General features: G+C 41.8%; 1 long non-coding RNA gene across 1 annotated transcript; it reads left to right on the forward strand.

Moving 5' to 3' along the window:
* The first annotated feature begins 814 nt into the window (after positions 1–814).
* Positions 815–7,306, forward strand: LOC308315611. The gene is made up of 3 exons (XR_013964053.1): positions 815–2,010; positions 5,194–5,253; positions 5,612–7,306. It is a non-coding gene; the product is annotated as an uncharacterized lncRNA (long non-coding RNA).
* Positions 7,307–14,614: the final 7,308 nt, after the last annotated feature.

Below are 14,614 nucleotides of genomic sequence, written 5' to 3' on the forward strand. Positions count from 1 at the left end.
TCTTTGCGACCCTCATAATATTTATTTTCACATTCCGGTACATAATCCTCCAGCTCAACCAGAGAGCGGTTCATTTGACTGTTTTTGCACGGCGTGATTATTCAACAGAAGAGAGAGGTATCTGTTGTCAGCGGACAATAACACCTTGGATCCTGGGATGAGAGGATTTTTGGAAACGGGAGAGGATACATCTTTTGTTATAATTCACATATCAGTCAGAGTTTGAATAGCAAGATCAAGTTTTGTAGTTCTTATCCATGTACTGTCCTTTTATTCCTTTATTTACGCACTGAATTGTTTGAATACTGGACAACTCACCCCGGTGAGTTGTCTTCTGACACGTGATTCAAGATCCCGATAGGGTTGTGTAAAGACCCGGCCCCCCGGTAATAATTTGCTATTCTGTCCATATGGGGTTGCAACTCGAACGGGGCTGAGTTCGACGTTCGAAACGGCAACTTGCGCATGTCTCTCGTGGCTCAAGTTTGCAAGAGACGGTGCCCCTCCGTCATAGTCTAAAACTATACTTTATCGGCAAGAAAACGAGTCATCAGTTGTTGGAAAAATAGTGGCGGCACTGCAGCAGCGGGATTCAAACCTGGGAGGTGCAGATTCGTAGTGTAATAATTAGACCAGCAGGCTAGTAAGTTGGCTGGCAGAATTGGTACCCTAGCTGTGGTAGAATGTGAGAATGCCCTGCCCCGTGAGGCCACTACTACTACTTCTACTACTTCTTACTAGTAGATTGACACGATTCCGACATACAGACCGTTTGAAAGTTGTGTTAGCCAACAAGTCTGTCTTAAGATATTACTTTCTGTGTTGCCAATCTAGTTTGTCATGTATTTTAATATTGTAATTTTTGTGAATCCATAGAGAAGTACATTCTAAGAGGAGAATGCATCGACTGGTCAGTCAAGGGAAAAAACTATTCCTGATCACAGTCCTTTCTTCTTTGTGTGAGTGTCTCCTTAGTATTGCTTCTCAAACATTTGAATTTCAAGGACCCTCAGTTTGGTTTGGTATGCATCGACCACATATCCCCATAACTCTCATAGCCAGTAAGGGTCCATTTTGTCCCACTCTCAAGCCCAATCCACAGCATTGATTCGCAACACAACAAGTTGCAACTGCATTTGCTACAGAATCCCCAAACTGAAATGACCTTCAACAGGTAAATTCAGACCGATGCAACTGTTTGCATGGTGCAACTCGTTGCGTAGTGTATCAACGGTGTGGACAGAGTTTCAGACCCATAACAGTCCATTTGGTACCTACCAATTAATCTTTTAGCTGTGGACCCCCTGGAACCCAGTCTCAAGAACCCCTGTAGGTCCCCGGAACTCACTGCTTCAGAGAGATTCATACCTGAAAAATGACGGATGCATTTACATTCCTGTCTGCAAGGATAAATGAATGACATACATGGTGGGGAAACACTGGAGAGACTTCTTCGATGTTATCATTGTCCAGGTGGACAAGCCTCACTTCTTCACTGACTGTATGGTCAAGTGAGTGTGACTGGGAAGGCATCAACATGATGAACGTTTGACTCAAGCATTAAATCAAACCTGATGAACTGGCTTCAGTTTCTTGCACTGGAGTTTGAATTACTATAATAGATAAATAGATAGATGGATGGGTGGATCATTGATTCATTGGGTTGTACATTATATTACTATATTACTACTACAAATACTAATACAAGCTGTAAGACCTCAACATTACTTCCCTAGACCGTTCAGACGCTTGGATGGGAATGGTAACCTCCAATGGGACAAAATAAAGAGTTTGGACAAAGGACAGGTTTACAAGCAGGTATATATATGTATGCTGACACTAAAGCTTTGTAGCTCTCTCTGTGCATTGTGTTTTACCTGACCCTGCCGGTGGATGAGTTTCTGCTGACTTGTTGGATTTCAGGGGAACCTGTTTGACTTCCTCAGACTGACAGGATGGAGAGGAACCAGGGTGCTGCACTTTGGCGACCACCTCTACAGTGACTTGGCTGTGAGTATCAAATACACCATCAAATAGGACCTCATGTTTCGTCACGGCTGGCGTACTGGAGCCATCATACCTGAATAGAGCTGGAGACTACGGTGGTGAACACAGAACAATACACTCTGAAGCTCATGGCTGCAGGCTCTCACTGGTCTACTGGAGCGCATGCAGGTCAGTGTTGCAACACACTTGGCGGGAAACCGCCAAATGTGACAGGATTTATTTTTAGACTTTTTTCCTATGCACAGCTTTGTGTGTTTGTGTGTACCACGGAATGTGAAGATTTGATTATTTGAGTACTGAATGTGATGTATGATGATAAGAGCGCCCCTCAATTGACACAAGTGTGATTTTGTGCGTTCCCGTGACTTCATCAACATACATGATCATGATATGACACGAGTGTGACGACATTCACAATGACGTCACAATCCTTTAAAATGAACTGTCAGTTAAAATAAATCTAATTAATCAACTCTTAGAGCCAAGCCCTGAAGCATTTCAGAACTTTTCCCGATTTGATCCACTGGCGAGCTGGTGTGAGGAATGCTGTGCTGGTCAGTGCACCTGAAAGGATCACCAGAGGTAGATCATGCCGCTGTGGCAGTAGGACACAACTTGTATTCCTTTGTAGCGGATCAGATTGATCAGATTGAGGTCAACGTCTTCAATGCAGTGTCTTTAAGATGGGTGAAGGTGTCTCCGGTGACAACCGGGAGAGGACACCCCCCTGAGGTTCCCTCCGGGCGCTGTAGCCACACAGCTGTGCTCATAGAAGACATCATATACATCTGGGGCGGGTTGAAGCACAGAGGGGGTTACTGCAACGTGCTTTATGCCTTTGACGTCGACGCCCGCAGATGGTTCAAGCCTGAGGTTTCCGGGACTGTTCCGGAGGAGAGGATGTACCACACGGCCTGCGTCTTTGGGAAGGCCATGTATATCTATGGGGGAAGCAACCAGCTGACCAGATACACCCAGTGCATGCACAGGTTTGACACTATGACCATGGCCTGGTTCTTAATTAAGACCAGAGGCACTATTCCACATGGTTCAGAATGTCACTCTGCCACTATCATCGGGACAAAGATGTTTGTATTTGGCGTATGTATTGGGCACAAAAAGGACGGCCTCAGCGTGTTTGACACAGAGACCAACTGCTGGCTGAGCATGCCCTCTGAACAGCTTCCTGAAGAACGTTGGTTTCATTCAGCCTTTGCCTACAATGGAGAGCTGTACATATTGTACATATCTGGTGGTCTTTGGAAATTCAGTCCAAAGACCTTCTCCTGGAAGAAGGTTGAGCCCAAGTGGGAAGGCCCATCTAAGATGTCCTTTATGGGCTGTTGCATGGTGGAAGATCGTATCATCCTTTTTGGAGGATACAAACGTTCCACACCCACTGATGACCTGTACATCTTAGACTTAAATCCCAGTCTGAAGACATTCTGCAAGCTAGCAGTTATTCAGCACAGCCTGGAGCAGTCCGGACTCCCACAGGACATCAGGTGGGAATTAACAATCATGAGTCCCATCCGCAACAGGAAAACAAAGACCACAAAAAGTCAAAAGTGGGCTGGGCTGGGCTCAATAGGCTCAATAATTAAAACCTTGAGGATGCCCAGGCTTAAGTAGATGACAAACCCTGTCTCCCTCTCCTCCCTGAATGAGCTACGGGACCGGCTGGCAACCATGATAGATGCACCAAGAGATCCAGGGAAATTATAGCGAGGCTTCTGAGATTTCAAGACAGAACGCATTACACATTTCTACAGAAAACACTCACCTGGGAAGGAATGTATGTGATGATGAGATGACATGATTTTCAGACACAATCTAGCAGTTGGACCAGTTGTAGCCTTCCACACCTTCAATGACCCGGAGAAAGCTATGGACTTCATAAGAAGGAGCTAGGAACAGTCCTCTCCGCTTTTCACAAACACCCTGCGGTCAGGCAGAATGGGCTGAGAACTTTTTAATCAAAAACAGATTGTGTTAATTTGCAAAGGATATTGTCTTTTTTGTTTTCAGAGCACTTAATAATGCTTGATTTCAAGGGGAACATAGATTGTATTTTCTTTTAATGCACAGCTACTGTATTTTAGTCGATATATAATTTATCGACATTATTGTTTGATGAGGGTTTAAACCTTTTACAGTCTATGGTTTAAACCCATGACCCTACCACCTTTTTGAGGGGCTCCCCTCCTCCAATGTCTGGCTTTCAGACATTGTCTATGGACTTGTCTTATTTTAAGCATGCCTCCCCCACCCCCCGTGACGTCATGTGGCAGCAAAAGACTGAGACAAGGTGCCCCTCACGAGTGTGATTCTTTTTATTTCTACTTTATTTGTATTTCCCCTCTCCATTCCTCTGGAATAAAGGGATTGGTGTTAATCTCTGTTTTTAATTATTTTTATTTCCTTTTTTTGTCCTCCTATATACAGGTTTAATGTTTGTTTTTAGTTCAAGGTTTGTTTTAAAAACGCCATTGACAATGAAGGGAAAATGTACATCATTATGTCATATTGTCTCTTTATTGTTAATGGAATTTAATGTTTGTGTTGGCACTGTTCGTTTTACATCACCATTACATGACCTACAGTAATCAACATGAGTTAGACTTTAATATATTAGCGCCCCTCACTTTACATGGGTGTGATTTTTTATATCTATATGTAAAACGGATGGTTGTCACTCACTGTTTCGTTGCTTATGTTTTGTACATACGGTAGGTGGAGTTGTGTGCTTGGAAGCACACTGCGTTGGTGTTACCATCTTAATAATGAGACATATAGACTGAAAAGTTTAGGTTATCTTTTGAGGGCAACTGGGCTGGTGGCTGGTTATTTTATTGGCACTACAGTATATGAACTCAGTTTAGGAGGATCAAAGTTTTCGTTTAAGTTTAGTTGTTTTTTTGCCATAGATCATAGTGTATATTGAACAGAATGAAGGCAACTGTCCAACAGTCTGAGTTGCTTGAGTGCCTTCATTCCTTTTGCTATGTGTCGTGCTCCCGTGATGCAGCGGTCCAGCCTGAACCTGGCTTGGAGCGCGATGGATCTCCCTATAGATAATAATGGCTGAGTATAGGAATTATAGGTTGGCGTTATACTACTTGGATATAAATATACTACGCTGTCAATAATTGTGTATACCTTTGCATGTCATTTTCTTCATTCCAGATGCATCGTGACCCAAAGTCAAAGCAGGTTTTGCAGGAATGGCTTAAGGAGAGAACTTCGGTGAGTACCTCTTGTTATCTGAACATATTTTTTCTAATTGTCTGGTCTCTCCTCACACTTTCATGCTTTATACAAGGTACCCCCCCCCAAAAAAAGATATTAACAATAATAATAATCAAAACCCAAAACAAAAACTCTTAAGGGGTTGCCCAGTGGCTCAGACAGTTTTTGCACAGACCACATGCTCCTTGTGAGCATGAGGACCCGATTTAGAATCGACCTCCATCTTGTCTCGCATCTTGTCTCTCCTGTCTTTCTGCTCTCTCGGTTTCCTATCTCTCTATACTTGCCTAACTAAAACAAGTAGCCTATTACATCTTAAATTCCTAAAACTACACATCACTGCTTTGCCTTCCAGAGCGATGACAAAGAACCTGCTCAATCCTCGGTTCGGCAGCATCTTCAGGACGTCGGTGTCACAATCCCACCTACTTCTCCAGACGCTTGAGTCGCTTCTCAGACCTCAGGCCTCCCTCAGCTGCCTTCTGAACTACGACCCCCGGTCGCACGCAGCTGCAGCACGAGGCGCCTCTGTGGATGGACCAGGATCCATGAACACACCTTTTTTGGAGGAAAAGGCTCTCATACGCTGAGCCACACAATTTACAATTACAATTTAGCAGATGCTCTTAATCCAGAGCGATTTACAGTAAGCAAGAACAACACACGTAATACATCAAATGCATACAACATTTTCATCAAGAATCATAAGGAAGCTAAGAACCTATCATCTGTCTATCAGCAGAAAGGCTGTACAGTAAAGCTATGAGTATACACTATAGAGTGCTATGTCTACATAAAATGCTTAAACCACATAAGGTGAGCCTGTAAGGTCGTTGAGGCTGGTGCAAGTGCTACGGGCTAAGATGGAGACTGAAGAGGTGAGTTTTCAGACTGTGGTGGAAGATTGGGAGTGACTCTGCAGTTCTGATTGCAATGTGAAGTTCATTCCATAGTTTTGGAGCCAGAAGGGAGAAGAGTCTGGGGTCCCGGCTGTTTTAGTGAAGGTTCTGCCAGCCTCCCTGTGTTTGCTGATCTGAGCGAGCGAGTCTGATTCATTGCCTAGGTATCATATGGTTGTGTTATGCATCGAAAATAGCTGATATATACGTATAAGCTCACAATGCATTGCAACAAAATAAATTAGGCTATGTTTATGTCAAGGACCCCCAAATTGATACTGTATTAATGTTATACCCCCATTGAAAATATTTACTGTCCATTTTACATTGTTATATTAGATTATTTGATTTTGCGCAGAATTCAGTCTTTAGCCATATGTCGGGAGATAACCGTGCAAAGTGAAACTATAGTTTTACATATACAATAGTAGTATGTAATACATTTTGAAATAATATAATTAAACTGTTCATTTTGCTGAGGACACTCTGGAACGCCCTCAAGGACCCCTTGGTGTAACTGGGAGAACCACTACACTACTGCTTAAGTTTAGACAGCCTTCAAGTTTGCAAGCACAGCTGCTTTCTGTGCTTTTACTTACACAGTGCGCCCACTAGAGGGCACAGTCAATTTAGTGATAATCATAGAATACTAATTTTCTCCAGAGGTTGTAGCCTTAGCCTAAAGGCTACTTTAATGCAGAGCACTCAGCCACCAGTTTTAGAGATAAACTCTGAGATTTAGTTTATAGATCTATGTTGATATATTTATAACCTCAGTGTGAAATTGTGGAAATAAATTCAGTAACATGAAGTAGCCTGTAGCCTACATCTTTGTGATGTTACTGAGACTTCATAATGTTACTGATTTTTTCAGACTTCCAGTTCTAGGCAACACAGAATTAATATTTCCACACTCTAAGGTATATTAATGACATAGTAAAATGTTGAAAATGAGTGGTGTTTCCCTTTAAGTTCATTTTCTGCTCATCAGATTGTATGTTCCTTTAGTACCTGTTTGTTTGCCATTTTTAGTTGAAAGTTACCTTCCCCATGTTGTAAGGACTTTGGTTGATTTGGTTTAAGGTTTTCCTATAGCGTCATCACCTCACTCATCATCATCGTTTCACTGCCATGCCACTGTACTGCCATCAATAAATAAGAACTTTTAATTATCCATCTGGTCCCCTGGTTATACTCTGATATCCTGATGTTCGAATTTATAATATTATAATACAACTAAATAAACACCACACCACACACACACACACACACACACACACACACACACACACACACACACACACACACACACACACACACACACACACACACACACACACAGGAACCAACTTCCTAGTCTATATAATCATTTTTACAGGTCAGTTAACTGAGATTTTAATTCAAACTGGCCCTGGGCTCAGCTGCGAGATATAGTCTTAATTATAGGCATATAATATGTTTTCACTATGCTTGAACTTGCTAACTGTGTTTGCTGGGGCGGATACAGCCTATGAGCTTTCAGGCCTAGGCCTACTGACATTTTAAACGTATTTTCAATTCAATGTTATTAAAGTGTAAATTTAAATCACAACAAGTTGAGAGAAATTTGAGATTTGGGAACCCTCCATCTGTGGGATATCCTATCCTTTGGCTATGCTAATACAATGTTTTCATTGGTCGTTTCGTCGCTAGGCAACTCAGCACAGCCTCCGTTCAACATCACTACACGCAGTACACAACTAGTCTACACACAAACACACCCTCTCTCACACACAGCTATTAGCACACTAACTCGCCCCAGCAGCAGCACCACTGTTCCCGAAGAGAAGACAACACTGCACTGCACAGCACGTACGGTAGGCTACTGTATATCTCATTCTGCATGTCACATCACGGCTTTTACTGGGTTAATAATATAGTGTAGAAATTAGAATAAATGGCCTAGTACGTAGTTCACTTCTCAAACATGTTCATGGTTTATGCAGGCTGTTTGACCGCGCACCCCTTTTTCGATTTGGTTGCCAGGATCGGGATCCAATGGAGGATTTGTAAACCTTTTTCCAAAATGTTTTCGAATTGCCAACATTTCAAAATAAGCAACGCTAAAGTGTTTAATTTCTTCCTCATTTTGTTGGGGGATAACGCCCTTAATGACCCCGCGGGTACCAAGCCCACTTGAGAACCATGGCAGTTGGTTTTAAGAATTTACTAAAACAAAAGTGGATCATTTGACTGTTATCAAAAGTTGCGTTGACACGCCCACAGCGTATGGCGCAGCTGTAGGTTGTCGTGTAATGGGTTTTATCATTGTATGATGATGAAGAGAATAGGCTAAACGTACAGCAGTATAGTAGCCTGCTTTAGACGTTGTCAATGAAATGAAGCAGCGAGCGAGCGTATATGGATGAATGGGCTTTCTGCCTTTCTCTCTGCACGCTACAGCGTGGTCTCTGTGGGATTATGCACGCCTTTGGAGAAGAAGAAAAAACAAAACAATGCATGCAACATGCACTTCTCGTCCATTCAAACATGCAGTATGCATGATGAACCCGAAGCTACTGTACCGAACCCAGTCGTTCACTAAACAGTAAAACCTCATTTACTGAGGTAGCCTATAGCCTATTTAGGCGCCTACCCCATCTGAATGTTTTGTGCCAGTGACCAGAAGAGAAGATTTGTGTTAAAAAAACAAAACAAAAACGATACTTTCAATAATTTATTTTGTACAAGCAAATATGTACAAGGTTGCAGTGTGGCACAAAGTGATGCGCTTGTCAGCTTGTATATCTGCAATGTTTCAGTAGCCAACACAAAATATGGATGAAGTGGTTAAAATGACTGTGGTGCTACAGTACATGAACTATTTTTTTGCTGGGTACCCTCTGGAACCCACCCGAGAACCACTGTCTTAAAACATAAACTACTGGCTTTAAGTGTCAGTCAGTGTGTGTGAGTGCAAGACCTCCATATGAGATGTTGATTAATGCATTTGTCTTTCTTGGCTGAAAACAAAATGTCAGGTTATCCGTTTATCCTAGTAACACTTGATTTATTTATGGGTATCCATTGGCTGTTTTTGACGTTTTACGGTATTAGCATGACATTTATTAACCTTGCTTCTAGTCAAATGATTGTAGAAGATTTTAAGGATTCAGAATCATACAGGCTGCTTTATGATTTATTTCTTTGGCAGAGCATCATGTTTCTGTCAGGCTGTTGCATATCTTATTATGCTGAGATTTCTTGTGTTGACCCTCTAGCATATGTAATAAGATGTTCCATTTGGCAACATCCACTCTGTTGACACTGTCCAAAAAGTATTTTCTCTTGTGAAACATCATAAAAGCATTTGTTGAGCATGATTTGATATTTTAACATGCAATCAATCATACTTGGCATCAATTCATTTGGAACATGTATTTCTTATTATTGATGGGGGCAAATTAATACAGGTCGTTGAACTAGGACTCACTGGGACCCATCTAAAAGACAACCCCTGGGTCTCGGGACCCATTACATTGAAAACCTATTTACTTCACTGCATTAGTATTCATTAACCTGTTAAAAAGCCTACAGTAACAACAGAACCTACAGTGTCAAGTTCACACTTTTGGGTGTGATCATGCATGACATAGATAGGTAGATGTACTGGCCCATGTCCTGAAACCATGACTTCACAGTTCACACACCCACATGTCTCGACCTTTCTCATAAATGCTGAGAAAGGTATAGGGCTGTTTACTTCTGCAGCTGTGTGTTATTAAAGGTTTTGCATACTTATTTGCAAGTGCTGACAGGATGACTTGATTTGCTATTGTTGTGCATTTGGGTTTGCACCCATCATACTCTGAGAGTCTGAGTCTGAACCCCAACCGATCCCAGATCTTTGGGATAGTAGATCTGTAAAAGATTTCATCACGTATGGCCCATCAATAATATAAAAATCACACCCGTGTGAAGTTATCATAAGCAACGAGTGATAATGTTTGTTTTAGTCCTCAATTGTCTATGGCCGAAACGTTGCCTCTTGTACCAAGCAGATCAGCAGTGTATGGGTGTATTTTTCCATTTTATTATTGATGTGCACTTGCCTACGCACCTGCTCCTAAGCCTCTACTCTACCTGTAGGTGTGCAAAAGTGTTTCTCTACCTGTGGTATGCCCCAAATAGGGACGCCAAGTTGAAAGTGATTCAACAACCTGGCCAAATCAACAAGTTATACTGAATAATTTTGAGCTGAATAATAAGCTAAATAATTTTAAGCTGAATGATTGTCTTGCTAAAACCAGACAGAATCAGCCTAGCCTTGTATTGAATGAGAGCAGGGTGGAAAGCAACTGTGGTTCAGTAAGAGAGAACTCAATGCCCATAATGAAGCTGGAAAATGGGCTCTACAAAGTGTCTTGAAACTAGATCATCCTGCTAGAGATGATTATATCCAGAATGAAAGAGCTGGAGGCAGTACATGACTGGTCAATGTTTTTAGATGCCTGGTAGTTGTTTTCACTTTCTATCTGCTATGGCTGCTTTAATTCGGTTTATTTATTCATAGCTTTTATTATGTTGTTTCTCTCTTGTAGATTCGTAAATTGCACTGCTCTACAGTATGTGACCCAGATCTCCCTTGGAAAAGAGATCTCAATGTGTTTCCTCCTGCTTAAATAAAGGTTAAGTTTAAAGAGAGAAATGCTGGCACAAAGGGACAGTCAGGCAGGTGCTACCATGCTTGGTTTGTATTGTGTCTGTATTGACCTGATATCCAACACCTTTATATCTGCATTGACTTGCTGTCTTTGTCCATAAGTTGCATCTGTGGACTGAAATGGCTTCAGTTTCAAGTGATAAACAAAAATCACACCCGTGTGAAATGAGGGGCGCTCTTGTCATCAATACATCGATTTATGTTAGCAGACATTTGACATTGCTACATAAGGTACATTAGGTGGTCCCTTATAGGTTTGCCATACGCACATACAGTTAATATGTGTTTGTGTGTGTGTTAGGTTGCGCACAGGTGGTGAAAAACAACCATGCTGTTTTCGTGCTCAGACGCACCCACCCAGCCAGCCAGCCACCCACACACATAGCTCCGTAAGGGAGTGGTTGCACCACTCAAAAATAGATTGTAAAGAATAAGATAGGGCTGTGTGGGAACATCTGTGTAGCTGTGGGGCTCACTGGTGTTTACAGACCCTTTTCCATGACCCCTGCCCTCAGGGAACCCGTCTACACCTGAGCTCCACACACTGCCAATGCTGAACGGCTTTGATCCTAACTGGCTGCTCTAGGAGGTGTTTGTTTGTTTGTAACCAAGGCCCAAGGCCATGGTTTGATAAATACCATTGTGCCTAGGGTCTCTGCAGAAATGCTACTGGCAGTCAAGAATGTCGATGTTCGGTTGATTAATCGGCGCATCAATCGTGATTTACACGTAGTTCTGTGTCGTGCACTGAAGATTTGGAAGCTCAAGCTTGTACAGTGCACTGGACTGTAAATTGGCTGCTAACGGTCCTATGTGCACGACACAGCATTCAACCAAGTTAGGCATACGATTTATTTGACACCACCGGCAGTCTTGTTTATTTTTTACATCTGAGATATCTCCTATAGTGGAAAGGCCTGTGGGTCAGGACTGATGTTTCAGTCTCATCTCTAATAATGAAGACAGTCCAATCCTGGGAGACCAGCCGCCTCAGGGAGGCAGCTAATTGGTGCTGCTGACCACCTGAGACATGACGGGTTGATACAGTATGCATCGCTAATCAATCCCACATGGTTGGCAATTTGTCTGTATAGATCAAAACTGAGCTAGATTAGACTTTGTTTTATAACCTTTTTTGAAACTCAAAGTATCCCTGCTAATCAAGCTAAGCTAACTAATTGATCTGCATTAAATTACCTTGAGGGTGATCATGTTGATCACTCAGTGTTCAAGGGTGATACTGTGCTCATAAGGTTTTTGCCAATAGAGCTGGCAGCAGTGGGTCTGGACGGAGGTATGTCTTGGGAATCGGAAGGTTCCCGGTTCGATCCCCGGCTCTGAAACTCTACTGCTTCCGATGAGCAGATTGATGCTTTGCATAGTTTCCTCTGCCGTCTATGTGAATGTGTGTGAATATGTGTGTGACTGGGTATTATGCACAATAACATCGGAAAGCACTTTTGATACAGGTGCTATAGAGAGTTTAGAGGTTGGCGTCTCGACCTCCAGGCTGAATCATATTGGGTAAATAAATGAATTAAGCAATTAAGGGATAATTCAGGCCAGCCGGTCATTGTTGATTAAAATAAAGCCTGACAGCTTGACAATCTACTTTATAGAGCACCAGTATAAAGATTTGCTGTGTTGAGACTAGACTCATAATTCATTCTCATGAGCCTCCAGACAGTTTTCTCTAAAGCTTTGCCATATTGCCATGGATTATTAATATGCTGGTGTATGTGAGGCCATTGACAGCACACAAGACACTTGGTTGTTTCATCACTGATTAAGTAGCCTGTTTCATCACTTGTAAAATAGTCTATTTCATCCTAGATAAAATAGTCTATTTCATCATAGATAAAATAGTCTGCTTTATCCCTGGTAAAGTAGGCTGTTTTATTCCTGGTAAAGTAGGCTGTTTCATCCCTGGTAAAGTAGGCTGTTTTATTCCTGGTAAAGTAGGCTGTTTCATCCCTGGTAAAGTAGACTGTTTCATCCCTATAAAGTAGGCTGGCTGTTTCACTGGTAAAGTAGGCTGGCTGTTTCACTGGTAAAGTAGGCTGCAGCTACTGAACTGTGTTTATGAAAGATCGTCCTGGCCACTATTATTCCTACTTTTGAACGTGTCAAATAAAAATAATTAAAACCAGGAAAAGTCAAAACCCCCAAAAATTACGATCCCAGAAGATAACTAGTCACGATATCGATATATTGGTATATATTGCCCACCCTTATCTAAGAGTGTAATTTACTCCTTTCTGTACTCTTACATATAAATCATTGTTGCTGTGTCACATTGGTACTGAACCCATTCTAAATTATAGCCCTGATGTTTCATATTCAAGCGTGTTCTGTTATTATCACGGTCAATGATTTGACCGTTGATGACAGGCCACAGTAAATGGATTTTATTGGAGGTAATTACATATCATGGCTTTGACAAACTGTGACTAATGAGAGCGAGAGATAGGAACATGAAGAAGAGAATGTTTTGGTAATAAATACAGTACTGTACACGCTGGGGAAACTCATCTAATAATTGAATCTGTTGGTTATCATTGTCTTTGCTTCATTGTCTCCACCAGGCCAAAGGCATGGGGAGAGATTCTGTTTTACACTCCGTCCATGTGTGTGAGTCCGTGTGTGCGTGTGTGTGTCTGACGTCCGTCCGTCTGTTACCAGCTAATCTCCGGCACCGTTAACCCGGTCGATGTCGAATTTTGCACACATGCACTCCCTGGATGCCAACGACGAAACTCTGCCCCAAATCTTCCAGAACGGCCTGTGTCCAATATTTCATATTCCATCATAATTGGCTAACATGGGCTTTCAAAGTTTGCAGGATTGGCCCGTTTTGAACAAAAAGCCTCAAATCATGAACGCAGCATGCAATTTATGTGAAATCTTTCACAGACTTTCCTACTAGGCTGATGAATATGTCCCGCCCTTTTCACATTGGCCTGTTATAGCGCCACCAATGGGTGGACTTTTGCAAAACACATTTTTGGAACTAAATGCTTCAAATCATCCAATTGCCATACAAGGCATGAGAATAAATGGCACCCTTTTCACATTGGCCTATTATAGCGCCACCAGGAGGCCACAACCTGACCTGCCCTGGTGGAGACCTGTGCCCCGAGGGGCACTTTATTTAGTTAATTGCGCAAGCAGAGTGCGCAAGTATTGTGGTCGTGCTCGTACGAATGCACGTGTAATGTATGCTCGGAGGTATATATGATGTTAATGGTGTTAATGTGATTAAGATATGTTTCAATGTCGGGTTATAACTGGCTGTCGATGGTGATGTAATTAGGATATGTTTCAGTGTCGGTGAATTAAAGGTATGTATACATGTATGTATTGTAATCTAAAACCTTGATCTTAATTACGTCACCATCAAGGTCAGTATATATACCTCCGAGCATACGCACATAAAAAAGCCAGCCGACCACAGTATAGTAATTACAACTTACCGGTACTAATACATACACATGTATACATACCTGTTACCCAACCAATATTGAAAAATATCGTAATTATGTCACCATTGACAGCCTGTTATAACCCCAAATCGAGTCAAGTTGTAAAAACATGAAACCGTTGCATTGTATATAGGTTCGTAGCCAAGGCTAATAGTCCCTGGTTACTTTCTATACAAATATGATCTACCTAAAACAATCTTTTCAAAAGAATTACATACAAATACATCTAATCATCTAATCTACAAAAGCAATAACAGTTTTAAACATATTAATGT

The sequence above is a fragment of the Protomyctophum bolini genome (assembly GCF_963924005.1).
Source record: "Protomyctophum bolini genome assembly, chromosome: 5".
Lineage (NCBI taxonomy): Eukaryota > Metazoa > Chordata > Actinopteri > Myctophiformes > Myctophidae > Protomyctophum > Protomyctophum bolini.